Here is a 25,221-nt window from a genome sequence, read left to right as displayed (position 1 = left end):
TAGAAGATACGTTTGCTTTGTGTTCTAGATGGAGATATACCGCAATTGCCTAAATGTTTGGATTTGATTGAAAATATCCGTTTTCTCCTTCTCCACAGAAAGGGATTAGAAACTACTGCAAACACACTTCAGTTTACCTCTGTGAGTTAAATGCACCCGTTGAAGCCCGTTTTGTTAGGTAGCCCGTTTTGTTTGCTCCCATGCACCCTGGAATATCAAAACGCAGCTCCTAGAAGAAACGTGCTTCAAACTCTCTGAATCTAAACACAGATTTAACTCTGTACGTTGAACGAACGCACAGCAGAGCAGTTTGAAAGATATGTATGCTTTGTGTTCTAGACAGAGATTTACCGCTATTACTTAAATGCTTGGATTTGGCTGAAAAAATTCCGATTCCTGCTCCTCCACAGAAAGCGTTTACAAACTACTGCAAACCCACATCAGGTTAACATCCTGAGTTGAATGCGCACGTTGAAGCCCGTTCTATTAGGTAGCTCCGTTTTGCTTTTAGTAGCAGATATTTCTCAATACTGCATTTACTCCCATTCACTCTGGAATATCAAAACGCAGCTCCTATAAGAAACGTGCTTCAAACTCTCTGAATCTAAACACAAATTCAACTCTTTTAGGTGAACGAACAATAAGAAAAGCAGGTTGGCAGATACGTTTGATTGTGTTCGAGACAGAGATTTTCCGCTATTGCTTAAATGCTTGGATTTGGCTGAAAGAATCCGTTTTCTGCTTCTCCACAGAAAGGGATTACAAACTACTGCAAACACACATCAGCTTAACTTTGTGATTTGAATGCACACGTTTAAGCCAGTTCTGTTAGGTAGCTCCGTTTTGCTTTTAGAAGCAGATATTTCTACATACTGCATTTCCTCCCATTCACTCTGGAATATCAAAACGCAGCTCCAAAAGAAGCGTGCTTCACACTCTCTGAATCTAAACACCGATTCAACTTTGTAAGTTGAACGAAACAAAGCACAGCAGTTTGGAAGATACGTTTCCTTTGTGTTCTGGACAGAGATTTCCCGCTATTACTTAAAAGCTTCAATTTGGCTGAAAAAATCCGTTTTCTGCTTTTCCAAAGAAAGGGTTTAAAAACTACTGCAAACACACATCAGTTTATCTCCGCGAGTTGAATGCACACGTTGAAGCCCGTTCTGTTAGGTAGCTCCTTTTTGATTTTAGAAGCAGATATTTCTCAATACTGCATTTACTCCCATTCACTCTGGAATATTAAAATGCAGCTCCTAGAAGAAACGTGTTACAACCTCTCTGAATATAAACACAGATTCAACTTTTTAACTCGAATGAACACACAGCAGAGCAGTTTGGAAGATATGTTCGCTCTGTGTTCTAGACAGAGATTGTCCGCAATTGCTTTAAAGCTTGGATTTGGATGAAGAATTCCGTTTTCTGCTTCTCCACAAAAAAATTTACAAACAAGGGCAAACACACATCAGTTTAAGTCTTTGAGTTGAATGCACACGTTGAAGCCCGTTCTGTTAGGTAGCTACGTTTTGGTTTCAGTAACAGATATTTCTCAATACTGCGTTTACTCCCATTCACTCTGGAATATCAAAGCGCAGCTTGTAGAAGAAACGTGCTTCAGACTCTCTGAATCTAAAAACAGATTCAACTTTTTTAGTTGAACAAACACACAGCAGCATAGTTTGGAAGATACGTTTGCTTTGTGTTCTAGACAAAGTTTTCCCGCTATTACTTAACAGCTTGGACTTGGCTGAAAAGATCCGTCTTCTCCTTCTCCACAGAAAGAATTTATGAACTACTGCGAACACACTTCAGTTTAACTGTGAGTAGAATGCAAACGTTGAAGCACGTTCTATTAGGTATCTCCGTTTTGGTTTTAGAAGCAGATATTTCTCAATACTGCATTTTCTCCCATTCACTCTGCAATATCAAAACGCAGTTCCTAAAGGAAACATGCTTCAAACTCTCTGAATCTAAACATAAATTCAAGTATGTAAATTGTACGACCACACAGCAGAGCAGTTTGGAAGATACGTTTGCTTTGTGTTCTAGACAGAGATCTTCCGCTATGGCTTAAATGCTTGGATTTGGCTGAAAAAAAAACCGTGTTCTGCTTCTCCATAGAAAGGGTTTAGAAACTACTGCAAACACACTTCAGTTAATCTCTGTAAGTTAAATGCATTCCTTGAAGCCCGTTTTGTTAGGTAGCTCCGTTATGGTTCTAGAAACAGATATTTCTCTATACTGCGTGTTCTCCCATTCACCATAAAATATCAAAATACAGCTCCTAGAAGAAACGTGCTTTAAACTCTCTGAATCTAAACACAGATTCAACTCTGTAAGTTTAACTAACGCACAGCAGAGCAGTTTGAAAGATACGTTTGCTTTGTGTTCTAGACGGAGATTTACCGCTATTGCTTAAATGCTTGTATTTGGCTAAAAAATTTCGATTTCTGGTTCTCCACAGAAAGCCTTTACAAACTACTGCTAATCCACATCAGTTTATCTCTGTGAGTTGAATGCACATGTTGAAGCCCGTTCTATTAGGTAGCTCCGTTTTGCATTTAGAAGCAGATATTTCTCAATACTTCATTTACTCCCATTCACTCTGGAATATCAAAACGCAGCTCCTAGAAGAAACGTGCTTCAAACTCTCTGAATCTAAACACAGATTCCACTCTTTAGGTTGAACGAAAGCAAAGCAAAGCAGTTTGGAAAACACGTTTGCTTGGTGTTTGAGACAGAGATTTTCCGGTATTACATAAAAGCTTGGATTTGGCTAAAAAATTCGTTTTCTGCTTCTACACAGAAAGGGTTTACAAACTACTGCAAACACACATCAGTATAACTCTGTGAGTTGAATGCACACGTTTAAGCCCGTTCTTTTAGGTAGCTCCGCTTTGGTTTTAGAAGCAGATATATCTAAATACTGTGTTTCCTCCCATTCACTCTGGAATATCAAAACGCAGCTCTTAGAAGAAACGTGCTGGGTGAGGACTCAAGATGGCGCTGTGAGAACAACCCACGATTGAAGCTCTCGCTGGTTCCACGGAGAGGGTGAGTCGGGGACGCATTTCCAGACGGATATTAGTTGCCAACAGAACGGGGAAATTTTCAGGTATAAAAGTGACGCGGGATGCCAGGCAGAGGTCTCGGCTGGTGTAGCCAGCAGCTGGTGCGGCTCTGTCCCACACCAGAGCACGGAGGCACTCCACAGCGCTTCATACAAAAGCGAACTGTTATGGGTGCCCTGTTGAACTGGCAAACTGAGACCTGAGAGGGCTGAGCTTGAGACTGAACAGGACTTGGGCAGTGAGCCAGCCCAGGAAATCTCAGGGACAAAGCGCTTGGGCTAGTGCAGTGCAACAAACAAAACGGCGATTCCAAACACTCCCAGTGAGGAGGTTTTATTAAAACGCAGCTCCGCGGGGGAGGGGCGTCCCCCATTACCGAGGCAATCAGCTTCCACTTAGGTACACGCCCATTGCTGAGGTAGCCTGCCATTGCAGAAGCAACCCGGTAAGACAGAGAGACTCCACTGCAGAGCGTAGCCCATGGCAAAAGGGCGGAGACTGCAGCAGAAGGGCAGAGCCTGCAGCAACAGGGTGAACTTCACACCACCAGGGTGGAGACTCAGCAGGCAAATAGAGATTGACTGCCTCCTAGCTGGGTAGGACAGTGAGGCAGACACTCACAAGGAAAGCCTCAACACGCCCCCAGACAGAGCATCTGAGAAAAAAAAGGATTTTTTCAGCCTAACAGCCCTGAATGAACAACAGAGATCACAGCTCAGCACTTGAGCTCCTAAAAAGTACAGACTGTCTCCTCAAGCAGCTCCCTGACCCCTCTATATCCAAAAGACTGACATTTGGCATGCATCGTTCTGGGACAAAGATAGCAGAAAAAGAAACTGGTAGCATCACTTGCTTTTCCACACCTGCTATAGGTGCACGCCAGACAAGCAGGGCCTGAAGTGGACCTCAGCAGTCATACAGCGAAGGGGCTAGACTGGTAGAAGGAAAATCAAGTAACAGAAATACTTCATCACCAACAATCTGGGTGTCCACTCAGAGACCCAATCGAAAAGTCAGCAACTACGCAGATGACAAGTGGATAAATCCACAAAGATGGGAAGAAACCAGCGCAAAAAGGAGGAAAACACCCGAAAACAGAACACATCGCCTCCTAGAAAGGACCAAAACTCCTCACCAGCAAGGGAACAAAACTGGACGAAGAATGACTGTGATGAAATGACGGAATTAGACTTCAGAAAGTGGATAATGAGAAACATTTGTGAGCTAAAAGAACATGTATTAAATCAATGCAAAGAAACTAAGAAAATTGAAAAAGATATAAAAAAAGATTTGAGGAAATAATAACAAGAATGGATAACTTAGAGAAGAATATGAATGAATTAAAGGAGCTGAAAAACACAATACAAGAACTTCGCGAAGCATGCACAAGTTTCAATAGCCGAATTGACAAAGCAGAAGAAAGAATATCTGAAGTCGAAGATCAACTCAATGAAATAAAACGAGAAACCAAGATCAGAGAATAAAGCGCAAAAAGGAATGAACATGGTCTCCAGGAAATCTGGGACTATGTGAAAAGACCTAACCTACGTTTGATAGGTGTACCAGAAGGGGATGAAGAGAATGAATCCAAGCTGGAAAAGACTCGTCAGGACATCATCCAGGACAATTTTCCCCACCTAGCAAGACAGGCCTACACTCAAATGCAGGAAATACAGAGAACACCACAAAGATATTCCGCAAGAAGAGCAAACCCAAGGCACATAATCGTCAGATTCAACAAGGTTGAAATATAGGAGAAAATACTAAGGGCAGCCAGAGAGAAAGGTCGGGTCACCCACAAAGGGAAGCCCATCAGACTCACAGCAGATCTCTCGGCAGAAACACTACAAGCCAGAAGAGAGTGGGGGCCAATATTCAACATTCTTAAAGGAAAGAACTTTCAACCCAGAATTTCATATCCAGCCAAACTGAGCTTCAGAAGTGAAGGAAAAATAAAATCCTTTGCGAACAAGCAAGTACTCAGAGAGTTTGTCACCACCAGGCCTGCTTTACAAGAGGTCCTGAAAGAGGCACTACACATACAAAGGAACAACCAGTACTAGCCATTCCAAAACCACACTAAATGCTAAAGAGCATCAACATAATGAAGAATCTACAACAACAAATGGCAAAACAGCCATTTAGCATCAAAATGGCAGTATCAAATTCACATATAACAATATTAACCCTAAATGTAAATGGACTAAATGCACCAATAAAAAGACACAGACTGGCAAATTGGATAAAAATCCAAAACCTATCAGTGTGCTGTATCCAGGAAACCCACCTCACATGCAAGGATACACAAAGGCTCAAAATAAAAGGATGGAGGAAGACTTACCAAGCAAATGGAGAGCAAAAAAAAGCAGGAGTTGCAATCCTCATCTCTGATAAAATAGACTTTAAAGCAACAAAGATCAAAAGAGACAAAGAAGGCCATTACATAATGGTAAAAGGATCGATACAACAAGAAGAGTTAACGATCCTAAACATATATGGGCCCAATGCAGGAGCACTCAGATACATAAGGCAAGTTCTTAATGACTTACAAAGAGACTTAGACTCCCACACAATAATAGTGGGAGATTTTAACACTCCACTGTCAGTATTAGATAGATCAACCCGACAGAAAGTCACCAAGGATATCCAGGGCTTGAACTCAGACCTGGAGCTAGCAAACCTGATAGACATCTACAGAACTCTGCACCCCAAATCCACAGAATATACATTCTTCTCAGCACCACATCACACCTACTCTAAAATTGACCACATAATTGGAAGTAAAGCACTGCTCAACAAATGCAAAACAACTGAGATCATAACAAACACCATCTCAGACCATAGGGCAATCAAGTTAGAACTCAGAATTCAGAAACCAACCCAGAACCGCACAGCTTAATGGAAACTGAACAGCTGGCTCTTGAATGTTGACTGGATAAACAGTGTAATGAAGGCAGATATAAAGAAGTTCTTCGAAACCAATGAGAACGAAGACACACCATGCCAGAATCCCTGGGACACATTTAAAGCAGTCTCTAGAGGAAAGTATATAGCAATAAGTGCCCATATGAGAAGAATGGAGAGATCCAAAATTGACACCGTATTGTCAAAATTGAAAGAGCTAGAGGAGCAAGATCAAAAAAACTCAAAACCTAGCAGAAGACAAGACATAACTAAGATCAGAGCTGAAGTGAAGGAGATTGAGACACGAAAAACTTTTCAAAAATTAATAAATACAATAGCTGGATTTTTGAAAAGATCAACAAAATAGACCACTAGCCAGATTGATTAAAAAGAAAAGAGAGAACAACCAAATAGATGCAATAAAAAATGATAAAGGGGAAATCACCACAGATTCCACAGAAATTCACACCATCATTGGAGAATACTACAAACAACTCTATGCACATAAACTAGTAAACCTGGAAGAAATGGATAAATTCCTGGACTCCTGTGTCCTCCAAAGCCTAAACCAGGAGGAAGCTGAAACTATGAATAGACCAATAACAAGGACAGAAGTCGAGGCAGCAATTAAGAGCTTACCACATAATAAAAGCCCAGGTCCAGAAAGATTCACAGCCAAATTCTACCAGACACGCAACGAGGAGCTGGTACCATTCCTTCTGAAACTATTCCCAAAATCCAAAAAGAGGGAATCCTTCCCAAATCATTTTATGAGACCAACATCATTCTGATACCAAAACCCGGCAGAGACCCAACAAGAAAAGAAAACTTCAGGCCAATATCCATGATGAACATAAATTCAAAAATCTTCAATAAAATATTGGCAAGCCTATTGCAACAGCAAATAAAAAACTTATTCATCATGATCAAGTGGGATTCATCCCTGTGATGCAAGGCTGGTTCAACATACGCAAGTCTATAAATGTAATCGACCACATAAACAGAACCAAAAACAAAAACCACACGATTATTTCAATTGATGCAGAGAAGGCATTTGACAAAATTCAACAGCCCTTTATGCTAAAAACCCTCAATAAACTCGGTATCAATGGAACGTATCTCAAAGTAGTAAAAGCTATTAATGACAAACCAACAGCCAATATCATACTGAAAGGGCAAAAATTGGAAGCATTCCCTTTGAAATCTGGTACTAGACAAGGATGCCCTCTCTCATCACTCCTATTCAATATAGTACTGGAAGGTCCAGCCAGAGCAATCAGGCAAGGAAAAGAAATAATGGGTATTCAAATAGAAAAGGTGGAAGCCAAATTGTCTCTATTTGCAGATGACATGATAGTATACCTAGAAGACCCCATCGCCTCAGCCCAATAACTCCTGAAACTGATAAGCAACTTCAGCAAAATCTCAGGATATAAAATCATTGTGAAAAAGTCACGAGCATTCGTCTACACCAATAACAAACTTAAAGAAAGCCAAAGCGAGAATGAACTGCCATTCACAATTGCTACAAAAAGAATTAAATACCTAGGAATACAACTCACAAGGAACGTAAGGGACCTCTTCAAGGAGAACTACAAACCACTGCTCAACGAAATCAGAGAGGACACAAACAGATGGAGAAACATTCCATGTTCATGGTTAGGAAGAATTAATATCGTGAAAATGGCTATATTGCCCAAAGTAATTTACAGAATCAACGCTATGCCCATCAAGCTACCATTGACTTTCTTCACAGAACTGGAAAACAACATCATGAACTTCATATGGCACCAAAAGAGTGCCCGCATAGCCACGTCAATTCTAAGCAAAAACAACACAGCGGGAGGCATCACACTACCGGATTTCTAACTATACTACAAGGCTACACTAATCAAAACAGCATGGTACTGGTACCAAAACAGAGATATAGACCAATGGAACAAAACACAACATATCTACAACCATACAATCTTTGATAACCCTGACAAAAACAAGCGATGGGGAAAGAATTCCCTGTTTAAAAAATGGTTTTGGGAAAACTGGCTAGCCATGTGCAGAAAGCAGAAGCTAGACCCCTTCCTGACACCTTACACTAAAATTAACTCCAGATGGATTAAAGACTTAAACATAAGACCTGGCACGATGAAAACCCTAGAAGGAAATCTAGGCAAAACTATCCAGGACATAGGAGTAGGCAAGGACTTCATGAACAAAACACCAAAAGCATTGGCAACAAAAGCCAAAATACACAAATGGGACCTAATGAAACTCCACAGCTTCTGCATGGAAAAAGAAATAGTCACTAGTGTGAATCAGCAACCAACAGAATGGGAAAAAAATTTTGCAGTTTACCCATCTGACAAAGGGCTGATATCCAGAATTTACAAAGAACTCAAACAGATTTACAGGAAAAAAACAAACAAGCCCATTCAAAAGTGGGCAAAGGATATGAGCAGATACTTTGCGAAAGAAGACATATATGAAGCCAACAGTCATATGAAAAAATGCTCATCGTCACTGGTCATCAGATAGATGCAAATCAAAACCACAGTGAGATACCATCTCACGCCAGTTAGAACGGTGATCATTAAAAAATCTGGAAATAACAGATGCTGGAGAAGATGTGGAGAAAAAGGAACATTTTACACTGTTGGTGGGAGTGTAAATTAGTTCGACCATTGTGGAAGACAGTGTGGCGATTCCTCAAGGCCTTAGAAATAGAAATTCCATTTGACCCAGCAATCCCATTACTGGTATATATCCAAAGGAGTATAAATCGTTCTATTATAAGGACACATGTACACGAATGTTCATTGCAGCACTGTTTACAATAGCAAAGACCTGGAATCAACCGAAATGCCCATTGATAATAGACTGGATTGGACAAATGTGGCACATATACACCATGGAGTATTATGCAGCAATCAGAAATGATGAGTTTGTGTCGTTTGTATGGACATGGACGAATCTGGAGAACATCATCCTCAGCAAACGGACAAAAGCACAGAAAATGAAACACCGCATATTCTCAATTATAGGTGGGTGATGAAAAATGAGAACACATGAACACAGGGAGGGGAGTACTAAACTCTGGGGTCTATTGGGGGAAAAAGGGGAGGGCCACTGGCAGTGGGATATGGTGAGGGATAGCCTGGGGAGAAATGCCAAAAATGGGTGAATGGGGAGAAAGGAAGCAAAACACACTGCCATGTTTGTACCTACGCAACTGTCTTTAATTTACTAAAAAAATTAAAAAAAAAGAAAAAGAAGAAACGTGCTTCAAACTCTCTGAATCTAAAAACAGATTCACCTTTGTAAGTTGAACGAACCCACAACAGAGCAGTTATGGAAGGTATGTTTGCTTTGTGTTCTAGATGAAGATTTCCCGCTATTGCTTAAAACCTTGGATTTGGCTGAAAAAATCCGTTCTCTGCTTCTCCACAGAAAATTTTTACAAACTACGGCTAACACACATAAGTTTAAGTCTGTGAGTTGAATGCACACGTTGAAGCCCGTTCTGTTAGGTAGCTCCGTTTTGGTTTTAGCAACAGATATTTCTCAATACTGCGTTTATTCCCATTCACTCTGCAATATCAAAACGCAGCTTGTAGAAGAAACGTGCTTTAAACTCTCTGAAGCTAAAAACAGATTCAACTTTGTCAGTTGAACGAACACACAGCAGCGTAGTTTGGAAGATACGTTTGCTTTGTGTCTTACACGAATATTTCCCGCAATTGTTTAAAAGCTTATATTTGGCTGAAACAATCCGTTTTCTGCTTCTCCAACGAAAGGGTTTACAAACTACTGCAAACACAGATCAGTTTAACTCTGCGATTTGAATACACACGTTGAAGCCCGTTCTGTTAGGTAGCTCCGTTTTGGTTTTAGAAGAAGGTATTTCTCAAAACTGGGTTTACTCCCATTCACTCTGGAATATATAAACGCAGCTCCTTAAAGAAACCTGCTTCAAACTCTCTGAATCTAAACCCAGATTTAACTTTATACGTTGATCAAACACAAAGCACAGCAGTTTGGAAGATACGTTTGCGTTGTGTTCTAGACAGAGATTTCCCGCTATTGCTTAAAAGCTTGAATTTGGCAGAGAAAACCTGTTTTCTGCTTCTGCACAGAAAGGGTTTACAAACTACTGCAAACACACATCTTTTTCACTCGGTGAGTTGATTGCATACGTTGAAGCCCGCTCTGTTAGGAAGCCCCGTTTTGGTTTTAGACGCAGATATTTCTCAATACTGCGTTTACTCCCATTCACTCTGGAATATCAAAAGACAGCTTCTAGGAAAAACCTGCTTCAAACTCTCTGAATTCAAACACAGATCCAACTTTGTAAGTTGAATGGCAACACAGCAGAGTAGTTTGGAAAATACGTTTGCTTTGTGTTCTAGATGGAGATTTTCCGCTATTGCTTAAATGCTGAGATTTGGCTGGAAAACCCCGGTTTCTGTTCCTCCACACAAACGGTTTACAAACAACTGAAAACACACATGAGTATAACTCTGCGAGTTTAATTCACACGTTGAAGCCCGTTCTGTCAGGTAGCTCTGTTTTGGTTTTAGAAGCAGATATTTCTCAACACTGCATTTACTCCCATTCACTCTGGAATATCAAAACGCAGCTCCTAGAAAAAATGCGCTTCAAACTCTGTGAATCTAAACACAGATTCAACTTTGTAAGTACAACGAACCCACAGCAGAGCAGTTTGGAAGATACGTTTGCTTTGTGTTGTAGACGGAGATTTCCTTGTATTGCTTAAAAGCTTGGAATTGGCTGAAAAAATCCGTTTTCTGCTACTCCACAGAAAGGGTTTACAAACTATTGCAAACACACATCAGTTTATCTCTGTGAGTTGAATGCACATGTTGAAGCCCGTTCTGTTAGGTAGCTCCGTTTTGGGTTTAGAAGCAGATATTTCTCAATACTGGGTTTACTCCCATTCACTGTGGAATATCAAAATGCAGCTCCTAGAAGAACCGTAATTCAAACTCTGAATCTATACACAGATTCAACTTTGTAAGTACAACGAACACACAGCAGAGCAGTTTAAAAAAACGTTTGCTTTGTGTTCTAGACGAAAAATTTCCGCTATTGCTTAAATGCCTAGATTTGGCTGAAGAATCCTGTTTTCAGCTTCTCCAAAGAAAGGGATTACAAACTACTGCAAACACAAATCAGTTTACCTCTGTGAGTTGAATGGACACGTTGAAGCTTGTTCTGGTAGGAAGCTCCGTTTTGGTTTTAGAAGCAGATATTTCTCAATACTGTGTTTACTCCTATTCAATCTGAAATATCAAAACGTAGCTCCTAGAAGAAACGTGCTTCAAACTCTGAATCTAAACACAGATTCAACTTTGTAAGTTGAACGAACACACAGCAGAGATGTTTGGAAGATAAGTTTGCTTTGGGTTCTAGACGGAGATTTTCCGCTATTGCGTAAAAGCTTGGATTTGGCTGAAAAAATGCGTCTCCTGCTTCTCCACAGGAAGGGTTTACAAATTACTGCAAACACACCTCAGTTTAACTCTGTGAGTTGAATGCACACGTTGAAGCCCGTTCTGTTAGGAAGTTCCGTATTTGTTTTAGGAGCTGATATTTCTCAATACTGCATTTATTCCCATTCACTCTGGAATATCAATACGCAGCTTCTAGAAGGAACCTGCTTCAAACTCCCTGAATCTAAAAACAGATTCAACTTCGTAAGTTGAAGAAACACACAGCATAGCAGTTTGGAAGATACGATTGCTTTGTGTTCTAGACGGAGATTTCCCGCTATTTCTTAAAAGCTTGGATTTGGCTGAAAAAATCCGTTTTCTGCTTCTCCACAGAAACAGTTTACAAGCTACTGCAAACACACATCAGTTTAAATCTGTGAGTTGAATGCACGCGTTGAATTTCGTTCTGTTAGGTAGCTCCGTTTTGGTTTTAGAAGCAGATATTTCTCAATACTGCGTTTACTCCCATTCAATCTGGAATACCAAAACGCAGCTCCTAGAAGAAACGTGATTCACACTCTCTCAATGTAAACACAGATTTAAATTTGTAAGCTGAACGGCCACACAGCAGAGCAGTTTGGAAGATACGTTTGCTTTGTGTTCTAGACGGAGATTTTTCACAATTGCTTAAAAGCTTGGATTTCGCTGAAAATATCCGTTTTCTGCTCTTCACAGGAAGGGTTTACAAACTACTGCAAAAACACATCAGTTAAATTCTGTGAGTTGAATGCACATATTGAAGCCCGTTCTGTTAGGTAGCTCCGTTTTTGTTTTAGAAGCTGATATTTCTCAATATTTTGTTTATTCCCATTCACTCTGGAATATCAAAACGCAGCCCCAAGAAGATACCTGCTTCAAACTTTCTGAATCTAAACACAGATTCAACTTTTTAAGTTGAACGAACATACCGCAGAGCAGTTTGGAAGATACGTTTGCTTTGTGTTCTAGATGGAGATTTCTCGCTATTTCTTAAATGCTTGGCTTTGGCTAAAAGAATCCGTTTTCTGCTTCTCCACAGAAAGGGTTTACAAACTAATGCTAACCCACATAAGTTTAACTTTGTGAGTCCAATGCACACGTTGAAGCCCGTTCTATTAGGTAGCTCCGTTTTGGTTTCACTCCGGAATATCAAAACGCAGCTCCTGGAAGAAACGTGCTTCAAACTCTCTGAATCTAAACACAGATTCAACTCTTTTAGTTGAACGAACAATAAGCAAAGCGGTTTGGCAGATACGTTTGCTTTGTGTTCAAGACAGAGATTTTCCGCTATTGCTTAAATGCTTGGATTTGGCTGAAAGAATCCGTTTTCTGCTTTTCCACAGAAAGGGTTTACAACCTACTGGAAGCACACATCAGTTTAACTCTGTGCGTTGAATGCACCCGTTGAAGCCCGTTCTGTTAGGTAGCTCCGTTTTGGTTTTAGAAGCAGATATTTCTCAACACTGCGTTTACTTCCATTCACTCTGGAATATCAAAACGCAGCTCCTCGAAGAAACGTGCTCCAAACTCGCTGAATCTAAACACAGATTCAACTTTTTAAGTTGAATGAACGAACACCTGAGCAGTTTGCGAGATCCGTTTGCTCTGTGTTCTAGACGGAGATTTCCTGCTATTGCTTAAAAGCTTGGATTTCGCTGAAAAAAATCCGTTTTCTGCTCTCCACAGAAAGGGTTTACAAACTACTGCAAACACACATAAGTTGAACTTTGTGATTTGAATGCACACGTTGAAGCCCGTTCAGCTAGGTAGCTCCACTTTTGTTTTAGAAGCAGATATTTCTCAATACTGCAATTACTCCCATTCACTCTAGAATATCAAAACGCAACTTTTAGAAGAAACCTGCTTCATACTTTCTGAATCCAAACACAAATTCAACTTTGAAAGTTGAACGAACGCACAGCATCTCAGTTTGTAAGATATGTTTGCTTTGTGTTCTAGACGGAGATTTCCCGCTATTGCTTAAAAGCTTGGATTTGGCTGAACAAATCCTTTTTCTGCTTCTCCACAGAAAGAGTTTACAAGCTGCTGCAAACACACATCAGTTTAAATCTGTGAGTTGAATGCACGCGTTGAAGCCCGTTCTGTTAGGTAGCTCCGTTTTGGTTTAGAAGCAGATATTTCTCAATACTGTGTTTACTACCATTCACTCTGGAATATCAAAACCCAGCTCCTAGAAGAAACGTGCTTCAAACTTTCTGAATCTAAATACAGATTCAACTTTGTAAGTTGAACGAACACACAGCAGAGCACTTTGGAAGATAAGTTTGCTTTGTGTTCTAGACGGAGATTTTCCGCTATTGTGTAAAAGCTTGGATTTGGCTGAAAAAATCCGTCTTCTGCTTCTCTAAAGAAAGGGTTTACAAACTACTGCAAACACAGCTCACTTTAACTCTGTGAGTTGAATGCACACGTTGAAGCCCATTCTGTTAGGAAGCTCCGTGTTTGTTTTAGAAGCAGATATTTCTCAATAGTGCATTTATTCCCATTCACTCCAGAATATCAAAACGCAGCTTCTAGAAGAAACCTGCTTCAAACTCTCTGAATCCAAACACAGATTCAACTTTGTAAGGTTAACGAACGCACAGCATAGCAGTTTGGAAGATACGTTTGCTTTGTGTTCTAGACGAAGATTTCCCGCTATTGCTTAAAAGCTTGGATTTGGCTGAAATAATCCGTTATCTGCTTCTCCACAGGAAGCGTTTACAAACTACTGAAAACACACATCAGTTAAACTCTGTGAGTTGAATTCACATGTTGAAGCCTGTTCTGTTAGGTAGCTCCTTTATGGTTTTAGAATAAGATATTTCTCAATACTGCGTTCACTCCCATTCACTCTGGAATATCAAAAGGCAGCTCCCAGAAGTTACCTGCTTCAAACTCTCTGAATCTAAACACAGTTTCAAATTTGTAAGTTAAACAGCCACACAGCAGAGCAGTTTGGAAGATACGTTTGCTTTGTGTTCTAAACGGAGATTTTCAGCTATTGCTTAAATGCATAGATTTGGCTAAAAAATCCCGTTTTCAGCTTCTCCACAGAAAGGGTTTACAAACTTCTGCAAACACACATCAGTAAAATTCTGCGAGTTGAAGGCACACGTTGAAGCCCGTTCTGTTAGGTAGCTCCGTTTTGGTATTAGAAGCAGATATTTCTCCATACTGCGTTTACTCCCATTCACTCTGGAATATCAAACGCAACTCCTAGAAGAAACGTGCTTCAAACTCTCTGAATCTAAATACAGATTCAACTTGGTCAGTTGAACGAACACACAGCTGAGCAGTTTATACGATACATTTGCTTTGGTTCTAGACAAAGATTTCCGCTATTGCTTAAAAGCTTGGATTTTGCTGAAAAAAAATCGTATTCTGCTTCTCACCAGAAAGGCTTTACAAATACTGCAAACACACATCAGTTTAACTCTGAGAGTTGAATACACAGATTGAAGCACGTTCTGTTAGGTAGCTCCGTTTTGCCTTTAGAAGCAGACATTTCTCAATACTGCGTTTACTCCCATTCACTCTGAAATATCAAAACGCAGCTCCTGAAAGAAACGTGCTTCAAACTCTCTGAATCTAAACACAGATTGAATTTTGTATGTCGAACGAACACACAGCACAGCAGTTTGGAAGATACGTTTGCTTTGTGTTCTAGACAAAGATTTTTCGCAATTGCTTAAAAGCTTGGATTTCGCTGAAAATATCCGTTTTCTGCTCTTCACAGGAAGGGTTTACAAACTACTGCAAACACACATCAGTTAAATTCTGTGAGTTGAATGCACATATTGAGCCCGTTCTGTTAGGTAGCTCCGTTTTGTTTTAGAAGCTGATATTTCTCAATATTTTGTTTATTCCCATTCACTCTGGAATATCAAAACGCAGCCCCAAGAAGAAACCTGCTTCAAGCTTTCTGAATCTAAACACAGATTCAACTTTTTAAGTTGAACGAACACACCACAGAGCAGTTTGGAAGATACGTTTGCTTTGTGTTCTAGACAGAGATTTCTCACTATTAATTGCTTGGATTTGGCTGAAAAATCCCGTTTTCTGCTTCTCCACAGAAAGGGGTGAAAAACTACTAGAAACACACATCAGTTTAACTCTGTGAGTTGATTTCAGACGTTGAAGCCCGTTCAGTTTGGTAGCTACGTTTTGGTTTTAGAAGTAGATATTTCTCATTACTGCGTTTACTCCCATTCACTCTGGAATATCAAAACGCAGCTCCTAGAAGAAACGTGCTTCAAACTCTCTGAATCTAAACAGAGATTCAGCTTTGTTAGTTGAGAAAACACACAGCAGAGCAGTTTAGAAGATACTTTTGCTGTGTGTTCTAGACGGAGATTTCATGTGATTGCTTAGAAACTTGGATTTGCCTGAAAATATCCGATTACTGCTTCTCCACAAAAAGGGTTTACAAACTACTGCAAACAGACATGAGAATAACTCCGCGAGTTGAATGCACACGTTGAAACCCGTTCTTTTAGGTAGCTCCGTTTTGCTTTTAGAAGCAGATATTTCTCAGTACTGCCTTTACTCCCATTCACTCTGGAATATCAAAACGAAGCTCCTAGAAGAAACGCGCTTCAAACTCTCTGAATCTAAACAAAGATTCTATTTTGTATGTCGAACGAACACACAGCAGAGCAGTTTAAAAGATACGTTTCCTTTGTGTTCTAGACGGAGATTTTCCACTATTGCTTAAATTATTAGATTTGGCTTAAAATTTACGTTATCAGCTTCTCCAGAGAAAGGCATTACAAACTACTGCAAACACTCATCTGTTTATCTCTTTGAGTTGAATGCACACGTTGAAGCCCGTTCTGGTAGGTAGCTCAGTTTTTGTTTTAGAAGCACATATTTCTCCATACTGTGTTTACTCCCATTCACTCTGGAATATCAAAAAGCACGTCCTAGAAAAAACGTGCTTCAAACTCTCTGAATCTAAATACAGATTCAACTTTGTAAGTTGAACGAACACAGAGTAGAGCAGTTTGGAAGATACGTTTGCTTTGTGTTCTAGACAAAGATTTCCCGCTATTGCTTAAAAGCTTAGATTTCGTTGAAAAATTCCGTTTTCGGCTTCTCCACAGAAAGGGTTTACAAACTACTGCAAACACATATCAGTTAAACTCTGTGAGTTGAACGGACACGTTGAATTCCGTTCTGGTAGGTAGCTCCGTTTTGGTTTTAGAAGCAGATATTTCTCCATACTGCGTTTACTACCATTCCCTCTGGAATATCAAAATGCAGCTCCTAGAAGAAACGTGCTTCAAACTCTCTGAATCTAAATGTAGATTCAAATTTGTAAGTTGAACGACACACAGCAGAGCAATTTGGAAGACACGTTTGCTTTTTGTTCTAGACGGAGATTTTCTGCTGTTGCTTAAAAGCTTGAATTTGGCTGAAAAAATCCGTTTTCTGCTTCTGCATAGAAAGGATTTACAAGCTACTGAAAACACACATCACTATGACTTTTTTAGTTTAATGCACACGTTGAAGCCCGTTCTCTTAAGAAGCTCCGTTTCTGTTTTAGAAGCAGATATTTCTCAATACTGCGTTTACTCCCATTCACTGGGGAATATCAAAACGCAGCTCTTAGAAGAAACGTACTTCAAACTCTCTAAATCTAAACACAGATTCAACTTTGTAAGTTGAACGACCACACAGCATAGCAGTTTGGAAGATGTGTTTGCTTTGTGTTCTAGACGGAGATTTCCCGCTATTGCATAAAAGCTTGGATTTGGCTGAAAAAATCCGTTTTCTGCTTCTCCACAGAAAGGGCTTACAAACTACTACAAACACACCTCAGTTTAACTCTGTGAGCTTAATGCACACGTTGAAGCCCGTTCTGTTAGGTAGCTCCGTTTTGGTTTTAGAAGCAGATATTTCTCCATACTGCGTTAACTCCCATTCTCTATGGAGTATCAAAAGAAACCTCCTAGAAGAAACCTGGTTAAAACTCTCCAAGTCTAAACCCAGATTCATCTCTGTATGTTGAACGAACATACAGCAGAGGAGTTTGAAAGATATGTTTGCTTTATGTTTCAGACGGAGATTTACAGCTTTTTCTTAAATGCCTGGATTTCGCTGAAAAAGTCCGTTTTCTGCTTCTCCACAGAAAGGGATTACAAACTACTGCAAACACACATCAGTTTAGCTTTGTGTATTGAATGCACACGTTGAAACCCTTTCTCTTAGGTAGATCCGTTTTTCTTTAAGAAGCAGATAATTCTCAATACTCCGTTTACTCCCATTCTCACAGGAATATCAAAACGCAGCTTCTAGAAGCAATGTGCTTCAACTTCGTAAGTTGAACGAACACGCAGCAGAGCAGTTTGGAAGATACGTTTGCTTTGTGTTCTAGACGGAGATTTACCGCTATTGCTTAAATGGTTGGATATGGTTGAAAAATTCCATTTTCTGCTTCTCCACCGAAAAAGTTTACAAACTACTGCAAACACACATCAGTTTACCTATGTGAGTTGAATACACACGTTGAAGCCCGTTCTGTTACGTTGCTTCGTTTTGGTTTTAGAAGCAGATATTTCTCAATACTGCGTTTAATCCCATTCACTCTGGAATATCAAAAGGCAGCTCCTAGAAGAAAAGTGCTGCAAACTCTCTGAATTTAAACACAGATTCAACTGTGTAAGTTGAACGGACACACCACAAAGCAGTTTGAAAAATACGTTTGCTTTCTGTTCTAGACGGAGATTTACTGCGATTGCTTAAAAGCTTGAATTTGGCTGAAAATATCAGTTTACTTCTTCTCCATAGAAAGGGTTTACAAACTACTTCAAACACACATCAGTTTCCCTTTGTGAGGTGAATGCACACGTTGAAGCCCGTTCTATTAGGTAGCTCCGTTTAAATTTTAGAAGCAGATATTTCTCAATACTGTGCTTTCTCCCATTCACTCTGGAATATCAAAACGCAGCTCCTAGAATAAACGTGCTTCCAACTCTCTGAATCTAAACACAATTCAACTATGTAAATTGAGCGAACACACTGCAGAGCAGTTTGGAAGATACGTTTGCTTTGTGTTCTAGACGGAGATTTCCCGCTATTGCTTAAAAGCTTGGATTTGGCTGAAAAAAATTGTTTTCTGCTTCTCCACAGAAAGGGTTTGCAAACTACTGAAAACACACATCAGTTTATCTCTGTGAGTTGAATGCACAGGTTGAAGCCCGCTCTGGTAGGTAACCCCGTTTTGGAATTAAAGGCAGACATTTCTCAATACTGCATTTACTCCCATTGACTCTGGAATATCAAAACGCAGCTCCTAGAAGAAACGTGCCTCAAACTCTCTGAATCTAAATGCAGATTCAAGTTTGTACGTTGAATGACTACCCAGCAGAGCAGTGGGAAGATACATTTTCTTTGTGTTCCAGACAGAGATTTTTTTGCTATTGCTTAAATGCTTGGATTTGGCTGAAAGAATCCGTTTTCTGCTTCTCCACAGAAAGGGTTTACAAACTAATGCTAACCCACATAAGTTTAACTTTGTGAGTTCAATGCACACGTTGAAGCCCGTTCTATTAGGTAGATCCGTTTTGGTTTCACTCCGGAATATCAAAACGCAGCTCCTGGAAGAAACGTGCTTCAAACTCTCTGAATCTAAACACAGATTCAACTCTTTTAGTTGAACAAACAATAAGCAAAGCAGTTTTCTGCTTTTCCACAGAAAGGGTTTACAACCTACTGGAAGCACACATCAGTTTAACTTTGTTAGTCGAATGCACACGTTGAAGGCCGTTCTGTTAGGTAGCTCCGTTTTGCTTTTAGAAGCAGATATTACTAAATACTGCATTTCTTCCCATTCACTCTGGAATATCAAAATGCAGCTCCTTGAATAAACCTGCTTCAAACTCTCTGAATCTAAACACAGATTCTACTTTGTAAGTTGAACGAACACACAACACAGCAGTTTGGAAGATTCGTTTTGCTTTGTGTTCTGGAGGGAGATTTCCCGCTATTGCTTAAGAGCTAGGATTTGGCTGAAAAAATCCGCTATCTGCTTCTCCACAGTAAGGGTGTACAAACTACTACAAACACACATTTGTTGATCTCCATGAGTTGAATGTAGACATTGAGGCCCGTTCTTTAAGGGAGCTCCGTTTTGGTTTTAGAAGCAGATATTTCTCAATACTGCGTTTGCTCCCATTCACTCTGGAATATCAAAACGCAGCTCATGGAAGAAACGTGCTTTGCACTCTCTGAATCTAAACACAGATTCAACTTTGTAAGTTAAACGAACACACAGGAGAGCAGTTTGGAAGATACGTTTGCTTTGTGTTCTGGACTGAGATTTCCCGCTATTGCTTAAAAGCTTCAATTTGGCTGAAAAATTCCGTTTTCTGCTTTTCCAAAGAAAGGGTTTACAAACTACTGCAAACAAACATCAGTTTATCTCTGCGAGTTGAATGTAGACATTGAAGCCCGTTCTGTTAGGAGCTCCGTTTTGGTTTTAGGAGCAGATATTTCTCAATACTGCGTTTACTCCCATTCACTCTGGAATATCAAAACGCAGCTCCTAGAAGAAACGTGCTTCAAACTCTCTGAATCTAAAAATAGATTCAACTTATTAAGTGGAACGAAAACAAAGCAAAGCTGTTTGGCAAATACGTTTGCTTTGTGTTCGAGATGGAGATTTTCCGCTATTGCTTAAATGCTTGGATTTGGCTGAAAAAATCCGTTTACTGCTTCTCCACAGAAAAAGTTTACAAAGCTACTGAAAACACACGTCAGTTTAACTCTGTGAGTTGAATGCACACGTTCAAACCCGTTAGGTTAGTTAGCTCCGTTTTGCTTTTAGAAGCAAATATTTCTCAATACTGCATTTACTCCCATTAACTCTGGAATATTAACACGCAGCTCCTAGAAAAAACGTGCTTCAAACTCTCTGAATCTAAACTCAGATTTAACTTTGTACGTTGAACGAATACAAAGCAGAGCAGTTTGGAAGATACGTTTCCTTTGTGTTCTAGACAAAGATATACCGCAATTGCTTAAATGTTAAGATTTGATTGAAAATATCTGTTTTCTGCTTCTCCACAGAAAGGGTTTAGAAACTACTGCAAACACACTTCAGTTTATCTTTGTGAGTTAAATGCACCCGTTGAAGCCCGTTTTTTTAGGTAGCTCCGTTTTGGTTTTAGAAGCAGATACTTCTCAATACTGTGTTTTCTCCCATGCACCCTGGAATATCAAAACGCAGCTCCTAGAAGAAACGTGCTTCAATCTCTCTGAATCTAAACACATATTCCACTCTTTAGGTTGAACGAAAACAAAGCAAAGCAGTTTGGAAAACACGTTTTCTTTGTGTTCGAGACAGCGATTTTCCGCTATTGCTTAAATGCTTGGATTTGGCTGAAATAATCCGTTTTCTGCTTCTTCACAGAAAGGGTTTACAAACTACTTCAAACACACGTCAGCTTAACTCTGTGAGTTGAATGCACACTTTGAGGCCCGTTCGGTTAGGTAGCTTAGTTTTGGTTTTAGAAGCAGCCATTTCTCAATACTGCATTTACTCCCATTCACTCTGGAATATCAAAACGCAGCTCCTAAAAGAAACGTGTTTAAACTCTCTGAATCTTAACACAGATTCAACTTTGTAATTTGAATGAACCCACAGCCGAGCAGTTTGAAAGATAGGTTTGCTTTGTGTTCTAGACAGAGATTTTCTACTATTGCTTAAAAGCTTCGATTTGGCTGGAAAATCCGTTTTCTGATTCTGCACAGAAAGGGTTTACAAACTACTGCAAACACACATCCGTTTAACTCTGTGAGTTGAATGCACATGTTGAAGCCCGTTTTGTTAGGTAGCTCCGTTTTGTTGTTAGAAGCAGATATTTCTCAATACTGCGTTTACTCCCATTCACTCTGGAATGTCAAAACGCAGCTACTAGACGTTCAAACTCTCTAAATCTAAACACCGACTCAGCTTTGTAAGTTGAACGATCACACAGCAGAAAAGTTTGGAAGATAAGTTTGCTTTGTGTTCTTACTGGAGATTTCCCACTGTTGCTTTAAAGTTTGGATTTGGCTGAAAATATCCGTTTTCTGCTTCTGCAGAGAAAGGGTTTACAAACTACTGCAAGCCCACATCTGTTAAACTTTGTGAGTTGAATGCACACGTTGAAGCCCGTTCTGTCAGGTAGCCCTGTTTTGGTGTTAGAAGCAGATATTTCTCAATACTGCATTACTCCCATTCACTCTAAAATATCAAAGCACAGCTTTTAGAAGAAACCTGCTTGAAACTCTCTGAATCCAAACACAGACTCAACTCTGTAGGTTGAGTGAACACACAGGAGAGCAGTTTGAAAGATAGGTTTGCTTTGTGTTCTAGACGGAGATTTACCGCTATTGCTTAAATACTTCGATTTGGCTGAAAAATTCCGTTTTCTGCTTCTCCACAGAAAGGGTTTACAAATTACAGCAAAAGCACATCTGCTTAACTCTGTGAGTTTAATGCACACGTTGAATCCCGTTCTTTTATGTAGCTCCATTTTGCTTTTAGAAGCAGATATTACTCAATACTGCATTTCCTCCCATTCACTCTGGAATATCAAAACGCAGCTCCTAGAAGAAACGTGCTTCAAACTCTCTGAATCTAAACACAGATTCCACTGTGTAAATTGAACGGAAACACAACAAAGCAGTTTGAACAATACGTTTGCTTTGTGTTCCAGACGGAGATTTCCCGCTATTGCTTAAATGCTTGGATTTGGTTGAAATTATCCGATTTCTGCTTCTCCACAGAAAGGGTTTGCAAACTACTGCAAACAGACGTCGGTTTAACTCTGTGAGTTGAATGCACACGTTGAAGCCCGTTCGGTTAGGTAGCTCCGTTTTTCTTTTAGAAGCAGATATTTCTCAATACTGCATTTACTCCCAATCCCTCTGGAATATCAAAACGCAGTTTCATGAAATAACGTGCTTCAAACTCTTTGAATCTAAACACAGATTGTACTTTGTAAGGTTAATGAACACACTGCAGAGCAGTTTGGATGTTATGTTTGCTTTGTGTTCTAGACGAAGATTTCTCGCTATTGCTTAAAAGCTTGGATTTGGCTGAAAAATTAGCTTTCTGCTTCTTCACAGAAAGGGCTTACAAACTAGTGCAAACACACATCAGTTTCATTCTGTGAGTTGAATGCACACGTTGAAACCCGTTCTTATAGGTAGCTCCGTTTTGGTTTTAGAAGCAGATATTTCTCAATACTGTGGTTACTCCCATTCACTCTGGGGTATCAAGACGCAGCTCCTAGAAGAAACGTGCTACAAACTCTCTGAATATAAACACAGATTCAACTTTGTAAGTTGAACGAACACACAGCAGAACAGTTTGTAAGATATGGTTGCTCTGTGTTCTAGACGGAGATATTCTGCTATTGCTTAAAAGCTTGGATTTGGCGGAAGGAATCCGTTTTCAGCTTCTCCACAGAAAGGCTTTACAAATTAAGGCAAACACACGTCAGATTAACTCTGTGAATTGAATGCACACTTTGAAGCCTGTTCTGTTAGGTAGCTCCATTCTGGTTTTAGAAACAGATATTTTTCAATAATGCGTTTACTCCCATTCACTCTGGAATATCAAAACACAGTATCTAGAAGAAACGTGCCTCAAACCCTCTGTAGCTAAACACAGATTCAACTTTGTAATTTGAACAAACACACAGCAGAGCAGTTTGGAAGATACTTTTGCTTTGTGTTCTAGACGGAAGTTTTTTCTATTGCTTAAATGCTTGGATTTTGCTAAAAATATCCGTTTTCTGCTTCTCCACAGAAAGGGTTTACAAACTACTGCAAAGACACATCAGTTTAACTCTGTGAGGTGAATGCACCTGTTGAAGCCCATTCTGTTAGGTAGCTCCGTTTTGGTTTTAGAAGCAGATATTTCTCAATATTGCTTTTACTCCCATTCACTCCGGAATATCAAAACGCAGCTCCAAGAAGGGACGTGCTTTAAACTCTCTGAATCTAAACACAGATACAACTTTCTAAGTTGAACGAATACACCGCAGAGCAGTTTGGAAGATACGTTTGCTTTGTGTTCTAGACAGAGTTTGTCCGCAATTGCTTAAAAGCTTGGATTTGGCTGAAAATATCCGTTTTCTGCTCCTCCAACGAAAAAGTTTGCAAACTACTGCAAACACATATTAGTTTATCTTTGTGAGTTGAATGCACACGTTGAAGCCCATTCGGTTACGTAGATCCGTTTTGCATTGAGAAGCAGATATTTCTCAATACTGCATTTGCCCCAATTCACTCTGGAATATCAAAACGCAGCTCCTAGAAGAAACCTGCTTTAAACTCTATGTATCTAAACACAGATTCAACTTTCACTGTTGAACAGCCGCACAGCAGAGAAGTTTAGAAGATACAAGAAACGTGCTTCAAACTCTCTGAATCTAAATACAGATTCAACATTGTAAGTTGAAGGAACACAGAGCAGAGCAGTTGGATAGATAAGTTTGCTTTGTGTTCTAGACAGAGATTTTCCTCTATCGCTTAAATGCTTGGATTTGGCTGAAAATACTTGTTTTCTGCTTCGCCACAGAAATGGTTTACAAACTACTGCAAACACACATCAGTTAATCTCTGTGAGTTCAATGCACACGCTGAGGCCCGTTCTGTTAGGTAGCTCCGTTTTGGTTTTAGTAGCAGATATTTCTCAATACTGCGTTTACTCCCATATACTCTGGAATATTAAAACACAGCTCCTAGAAGAAAAGTGCTTCAAACTCTCTGCATCTAAACACAGATTCAACTTAGAAAATTGAAGGAAGGGAGGACTCAAGATGGCGCTGTGAGAACAACCCAGGATTGGAGCTCTCGTTGTGTCCGCAAAGAGGTGCGTCTGAGCTGCATTTCCAGACTGATCTTTGTTGCCCACGGAACGGGGAAATTCCCAAGTGAAGAGGAGACGCGGGACGCCAGGCAGAACCTCTGCCTAGTGAAGCCGGCAGCCGGGGTGGCGGCGGCCGGCCCTTCCCAGCGCTCCCTACAGGGCGCGCTTGTCCAGGTGCCCCATTGAACTGGCAACCAGAGATGTGAGAGGGCTGGACTTGAGACTGAGCTAGACTTGGACAGTGGGCCAGCCCAGGGGATTGCAGGGACAGAGCGTTAGGATTGGCCCACTAGGACGAACATAACCGTGATTTCAAACAAGCCCCGCGCAGACGGCCCAAGACACTCTGAGGGGGAGTGGCATCCACCATTACCGAGGCAACCCGTCCCTACTGAGATACACGCCCACTGCTGACGCAGCCAGCCGTTGCTGAGGTAACCCGTCCCTACTGAGATACACGCCCATTGCTGATGCAGCCAGCCATTGCCGAGGCAACACGTCCCTACTGAGATACACGCCCACTGCTGATGCAGCCTGCCATTGCCGAGGCAACCCACTACAACAGAGAGACTCCGCCGTAGGGCGTGGCGGAGAACACAGCAGAGCCTGCAGGAACAGGGCGAATCACACAACAGCAGGGCGGAGCCTCGGCAGGCAAACAGTGGCTAATCTACGTCCTAGCTGGGCAGGACCTCAACGGACATCCAAAAATAAAGCCCAAACCCCTCAACACAGAGCATTTGAGGGAAAAAAGGGTTTTTTAATGAGCTCTCTTGCAGCAGAATCAAACATAGCGGCCTAACAGCCCTGAATGAACAACAGAGCTCACAGCTCAGCAATTAAGCCCCTATAAAGTACAAATTGTCTCCTCAAGCAGCTCCCTGACCCCTCT

Source organism: Callithrix jacchus, chromosome 17 (assembly GCF_049354715.1).
Source record: "Callithrix jacchus isolate 240 chromosome 17, calJac240_pri, whole genome shotgun sequence".
NCBI lineage: Eukaryota > Metazoa > Chordata > Mammalia > Primates > Cebidae > Callithrix > Callithrix jacchus.
Note: the sequence above shows the minus strand (reverse complement) of the source record.